Raw genomic sequence first — 5,798 nt, forward strand, 5'->3', positions numbered from 1 at the left:
TAGGCTGCTTGAAACTGGGCCACTATATTATAATGCAGTAGACACTGCTTTTTCATGTATAAAAGCTAAGTTATTTTTACTTTACAGGTTTTTGACATGACAAAGCACATCAGAGTTTATGATAACACCAGTCAATATCTGACAATACACAACCGTGACATGGAAATTCTGAAGTAAGACTTTCTTATTTTTACACACTGTTTCATATCATTACAAATTGTGCCCAATACATTATGATTTTTAAATAAATCATTGCATAATAAGTTATTATAATAAAGCTGTAATACAATTAAAATATTAAATTATTTACATTATATACTAAAGTACTTTTTTTCTTTTTCAGAGATGCTTTTAGAAATGTTGCATCTTTGGATGATTGGACTGTGTCTAGTCCACAGCAATGGCAGAGAGACAATGGAAGGAACTGTGGTGTTTTTGTATGCACAGCAAGTTAACTGTATTATGTTGATTTTGTTAATATATTCTCTAATATAATCGTTGTTTGATGACTATAACTGATTCTGTTAAATAATTTTTGGAGTAGATGGCAGAGATGGAAGCTAAAAGTATTCAAATGTGCCAGGAAATTCTGCACACTGAACAGATGGGATACCTTCGTCTTTACCATGCCTCATACATGGTGAAACATCTGCAACCAGAGGTAACTCTGTAAACTGTAAACCTTTTGAATTTCAAGAGTATGCAAAGCTTAACATGAAAGTTTATCCTAGGACTTTCCACCCGAAGTCAAAATAATTCAGAGTGCAACACAGACCAGCTGTGTGGCCCAGGATGTAGGAGTTTGCATTTATCAAAAATATCAATCAAAGTATGTGACGACTATTTAATTTCCTTATGATCTACAATTTGATTAAGAAGTTACACTCATTGTTATCATTTATCTGTATGCAGAGTAATGCACCCACAAATCCAGTCACTGGACTGGATTCAATGTGACCTTTGCAAAAAATGGCTGCATTCTGACTGCGCTGGTATCAGCCTTGAAATGATCACAGAGGAAACATCATTCAGCTGTGGATGTGACACTAACCATGTGCATACCTTTGAGAAGTATGTTATACCTTAAATTATATCTTTTTCATTAAAAAGTACAATGTATGTTTTAATACTACTTTGATTTCACAGAACATTGGCACTATTGAAGAAGGGCTGGTTGGTTGACCTTGTAATACAGGATCAATAAGTCTTGGTAAATATTACAAATTACTAAGCAAACCATTTTACTACTAATATCCTAGTTGTATCATTTTTAGCATTGTTATTTACAAAGACGTAGTCTCTCACTGACTTTTCACTTTTGCAATGTTTTTCATGTGTTCACATATTGTATAACAATATAATCTGTTATAGCTAGAAAAGTTTACATTTCTTACATTTGTCTAATTTTGGTTACATTCCAGAGATTGCACGAAGGCTTGAGAAACGGCACAATCCGATCCAGCAGGATGTTTTTATTTAAACATCCCACATTTTCTTCAAAGCTGAGGATGAAACTTAGCAAAAAGTTTTTTTTTTTTTTTTTTTTGATGAAGAACAGGTATTTCATACTGTTTGCCTTGTTTAACAATTTACATAGTTAAAATAAGTTTATTTATGTTGTACCTTAAGAACACAAGACTGTACAGATGCGTAAGAAAGTATATATATCAGATGTTATTTTAACATATTTTCATTGGAATGTATACTGTCAATGTAGATTTTCTACAGAAAAATTAGAGAATTATGAATGTAATTACGAATGTTATTATGTACAAATTTAACAAATGTTTTGCTACAGACAGAGAGGATAATTGAAAGAATATACACAGTAACACAGCTGCCTAGGGTTTCCCTGGACAACACAACTTACGTTCTTGAAGTTTTGACCCCTGTGGTATATATAGACACTTTGATACAGTACATGGGACAATATCATTAAATGCACTGTACATATATCTTTCATAATTCTATCTTCTTCTTTTTTTTAAAGCTAACACTGTTAATACTGCAAAAGACTGAGGGCTTTCACAGGTTCCAGGCAGAAATGGCTTTACAGTCAAACATTGCTTTGGAGTAAGTCTTTCTTTTAGTGTTGTTTTTTCATTCATCCTTAAAACATGTCTGAAAAGCTTATACCCATGTCTTATTTCTCTTTTAAAGGGTACAATGCTCAAATCCACCATGGTTTTGATGGCACTTCATCAGTAGGAGTGTAATCCTGTATGAAGAGGGTGGCCCGCTGAACAACTGTACTTTAGGCCCAAAGTTCTAGTAGCCCTGTCTAGTAGCCCTGTCCCCATATTCTTTCACATTTCTCCTAGTGGTTTAAGATAAATAATATCACTGACATTGAAGACTGTATGTAAACATTGTTATTGAACTATTGATTTAGATACAGTACCGGTCAAAATTTTGGACACATTACTACTAGTCTCTTATTATCATCAAGCCTGCTCAAAGCCAAGCCAATTTGATCAAAAATACAGAAAGCACAGTAATATTGTGAAATATTACAATTAAAAATAATGGTTTTCTAATTTAATACTTTAAAATATAATTTTTTCCATGATTAAAGCTGAATTTTCACCAACCATTACTCCAGTCTTCAGCGTCACATGATCCTTCAGAAATCATTCTATGATGATTTGCTGCTATTATCAATATTGGAAACAGTTGTGCTGCTTAATATTATTATTTGTTTTGTGCGATACTTTTTCAGGATTCAATGATCAATAAAAAGTTAAAAAGAACAGCATTTATTCAAAATATAAATCTTTTCTAACAATGTAAATGTTAACTGTCACTTTTAAATATATATATTTTTTTTTTATTATTATTAAACATTTGAAGAATATACAAAACAAGGTGTCATCACTGGGTGAGGGAACAGTAATAATAATGGCAAAGTATTGTAGCGATGTACAGTTATTAATCAATTTATGGATGAAATATGAATATCATAATTCAGAAAGCTTTATGACGTTCATATATCGACCCAACGGGGAATTAACCATATATGGTGAATTAACTACAACGAATTATAATCAATCGCATATATAGTTCTGGTTTAATAATTATGTGGAAAACTATCAGTTCGTCCACCGAAACGGAAAATTATCCACAGATTATCACGACAGAAATGTTATTCTCGGGCCGGGAGACTAACTTTCTATCATAGCCTCCAAATATAGAGCAAGGATATTAGAATCAGAACGTTAAAGTGACTCGGTTGTTGCTAAAATGAGCAAGTGAACAAAAAAGCATGGATATAATGAGTTTAATATACGAAACGGGTAATACACAGGTTATACGGCTAAATGGACACAAGTAAATACAAATACATACAAAGTAGAAGGAGAGGCAGAAACGAAAGAGATGATCAAAGCAGGTCAAATTGCAACAGTTCACCTTTAAGAGCCAGCAAGGAAACTCAGTATTTAAAATCGTAAAAACGTTATACTTGCATAGGTTAGTCAGGGTGCTTGGAGTTTCGGAGCGCTCGGTTTGATAGTTGCTTCTTCTTCCGGAGGTTGTTTCGGCGAAGTTTCAAACGGAGGTTTAACTGTTGTAATATGACCGGAAAATAAAGAAGAGAGTCCGTCTTGACGGCAGGAACTCGTGCAGAAAACTTGTGCCACCAAAAGACGCGTGTCATGGTGTTTTAAAGACAACAGACCAGAACGCCTTCTTGATAACGTCCTCCAATGATAGCGTTGCAATTTGGCGGGTTTCCACATTCCTTTGTCCTGTCTCCCGAATAAATTTATGGTATGTTGAATCAGTGCATTTTCTTCATAGTGTTATTAAACATTGAACGATGCATTTGACAGAAATGTAACGTACATCAGTGAATAGCTCGGATTCACAGCTTTACGGAGAAATCAAACTCGACAGGTGTCTCTCGTCATATAAAGAAGATACCCTTTACACTCTATTACTACAGTTTCACATGAAAACTAACCTACTACAGTCAATTCTACAATTCTACACTAGTAACACATACATGCAGCGAGCACTACAATGGCCGATACATTCATATTTGTAGGTATAATGTTTGTGCATACAGTCTCTATGTAGGGGAGCCGTGTGTGTGTGTGTGTCTGTGGGTGTGTGCGTGTATTTTCCTTTTATGACCGTTTGGAATTTGGACCTGGTCCCTAGAAACCCGATCCGTGGTGTTGCACCCCCTTTGAAGTCGCAGAGGAGAGGTTAGGGGACTTATCGAAACAGTCATAAAAAGAGTCTCGTGATCCATTAGTGTCTGCCGGGCCGGAATCGATGTAAGATTTACAAACCAAAGTTCCGTGAATTGAGGCTTAAACACAGTTTATGGTGGGACCTGCTCATCCTTGAGACTGTGCAGACCCTACAGTATACAGAAAGATTGAAAAAAAAAAAAAAAAAAAGATAAGTAGGCACAATAGTACGCACTGGGTGCACAGTGTAATTGCAACATTGATAATATATGTACATATACATATATATACAAATACATATACATATTAATTAAAAAAAAAAAAAAATAAATAAAAAAAAAAGGAAGGGGGGGGTGTTGAGATAGGGATAGCATTAAGATGTTTTCCTCCTTAAAGTAGTCCAAAAAAGGGTTCCAAACTCTAAAAAAGAGTTTATGCTTCTGTCCCATTGTGAACCTGATCTTTTCCATTTTAAGTGCATGTAGCAAATCAAAAACCCATTGGCGATAAGTAGGTGGAACTGCAGACTTCCAATTCATGAGAATCAATTGCCTGGCCAATAAAGTTGCAAAGGCTACACTATCAGCCTGCAGATTAGTTACTTTGATGTTGTCTGGCACAACCCCAAACACTGCCAATAGAGGGTTAGGGTCTACTTGTAAAGATAGAACCACTGAAAAACACCTAAACACTCTCTCCCAGAAGTCAAACAGTTTAGGGCATGACCAAAAGGAGTGCAGTAGGGTGGCTGGTTCACTTGAACATCGAAGGCATATTGGATCAAGATCAGGGAATATTTTATTAAGTTTAGTTCTGGACCAATGAGTTCTATGCACTACCTTAAATTGAATCAGTGTGTGCCTAGCATTAATTGATGAGGAATGTATTCGGTCAAGAATCAGGTTCCAAACATGATCCTCAAATACTAGGTTTAGTTCCTCTTCATAGAGCTTCCTCAATGGACCTGTTGAAGGGGACTGTTTTGTGTTAATTATCGTATAAATCTTAGAGATTGCCCCTTTCGTGGATTTGTATTGCTCTAATATGTCTTCAAAAATATTTTGAGACATGCGCAAGGGGAAGCTAGGGAACTGCTTATGAATAAAGCTACGTATCTGAAAATATCTAAATAAGTGAGAAGAGGGTAAATTAAATTTCTCTTGAAGTTGGGTAAAGGAAGCAAAAGTGTTGTTTATATATAACTGACCAATTGTAATTAAACCATGGTCTCTCCAAATATTAAAGGCCCCATCCAGAGAGGAAGGTGGAAAAGATATATTGCAGAGAATAGGAACAGTAAGACTAGGGTCTTTAAGGCCTAATGATAGTCGGAACTGAGACCAAATTCTCAATTAATGTTTAACAACAGGATTTTTAACTACAGTAGTATGTTTGGAGGGGATGGATGTACCCAAAATTGATGTTAAAGTTGCTGGGTAGCAAGAGAAAGCTTCCAGTTGTACCCACTGAAATTTCTGAAAATGCAAGTCATGTTGAACCCAAAATAGCATATTTCTTATGTTAGCTGACCAGTAATATGTTTGAAAATTAGGCAAAGCCAGGCCCCCCAAGCATTTTGGTTTCATAAGATGATTTTGACTA

The 5,798-nt window shown here is 35.2% G+C and overlaps 1 long non-coding RNA gene across 2 annotated transcripts; it reads left to right on the forward strand.

The window, feature by feature from the left end:
• The first annotated feature begins 421 nt into the window (after positions 1–421).
• Positions 422–2,578, forward strand: LOC125244805. Of its 2 annotated transcripts, XR_007179386.1 has the most exons (5): positions 422–829; positions 913–1,071; positions 1,147–1,210; positions 1,422–2,073; positions 2,161–2,578. It is a non-coding gene; the product is annotated as an uncharacterized LOC125244805 (long non-coding RNA). The 2 variants fall into 2 exon arrangements; XR_007179385.1 differs by having other exon boundaries at positions 1,422–2,578.
• Positions 2,579–5,798: the final 3,220 nt, after the last annotated feature.

Source organism: Megalobrama amblycephala, linkage group LG14, assembly GCF_018812025.1.
Source record: "Megalobrama amblycephala isolate DHTTF-2021 linkage group LG14, ASM1881202v1, whole genome shotgun sequence".
Taxonomy (NCBI): domain Eukaryota; kingdom Metazoa; phylum Chordata; class Actinopteri; order Cypriniformes; family Xenocyprididae; genus Megalobrama; species Megalobrama amblycephala.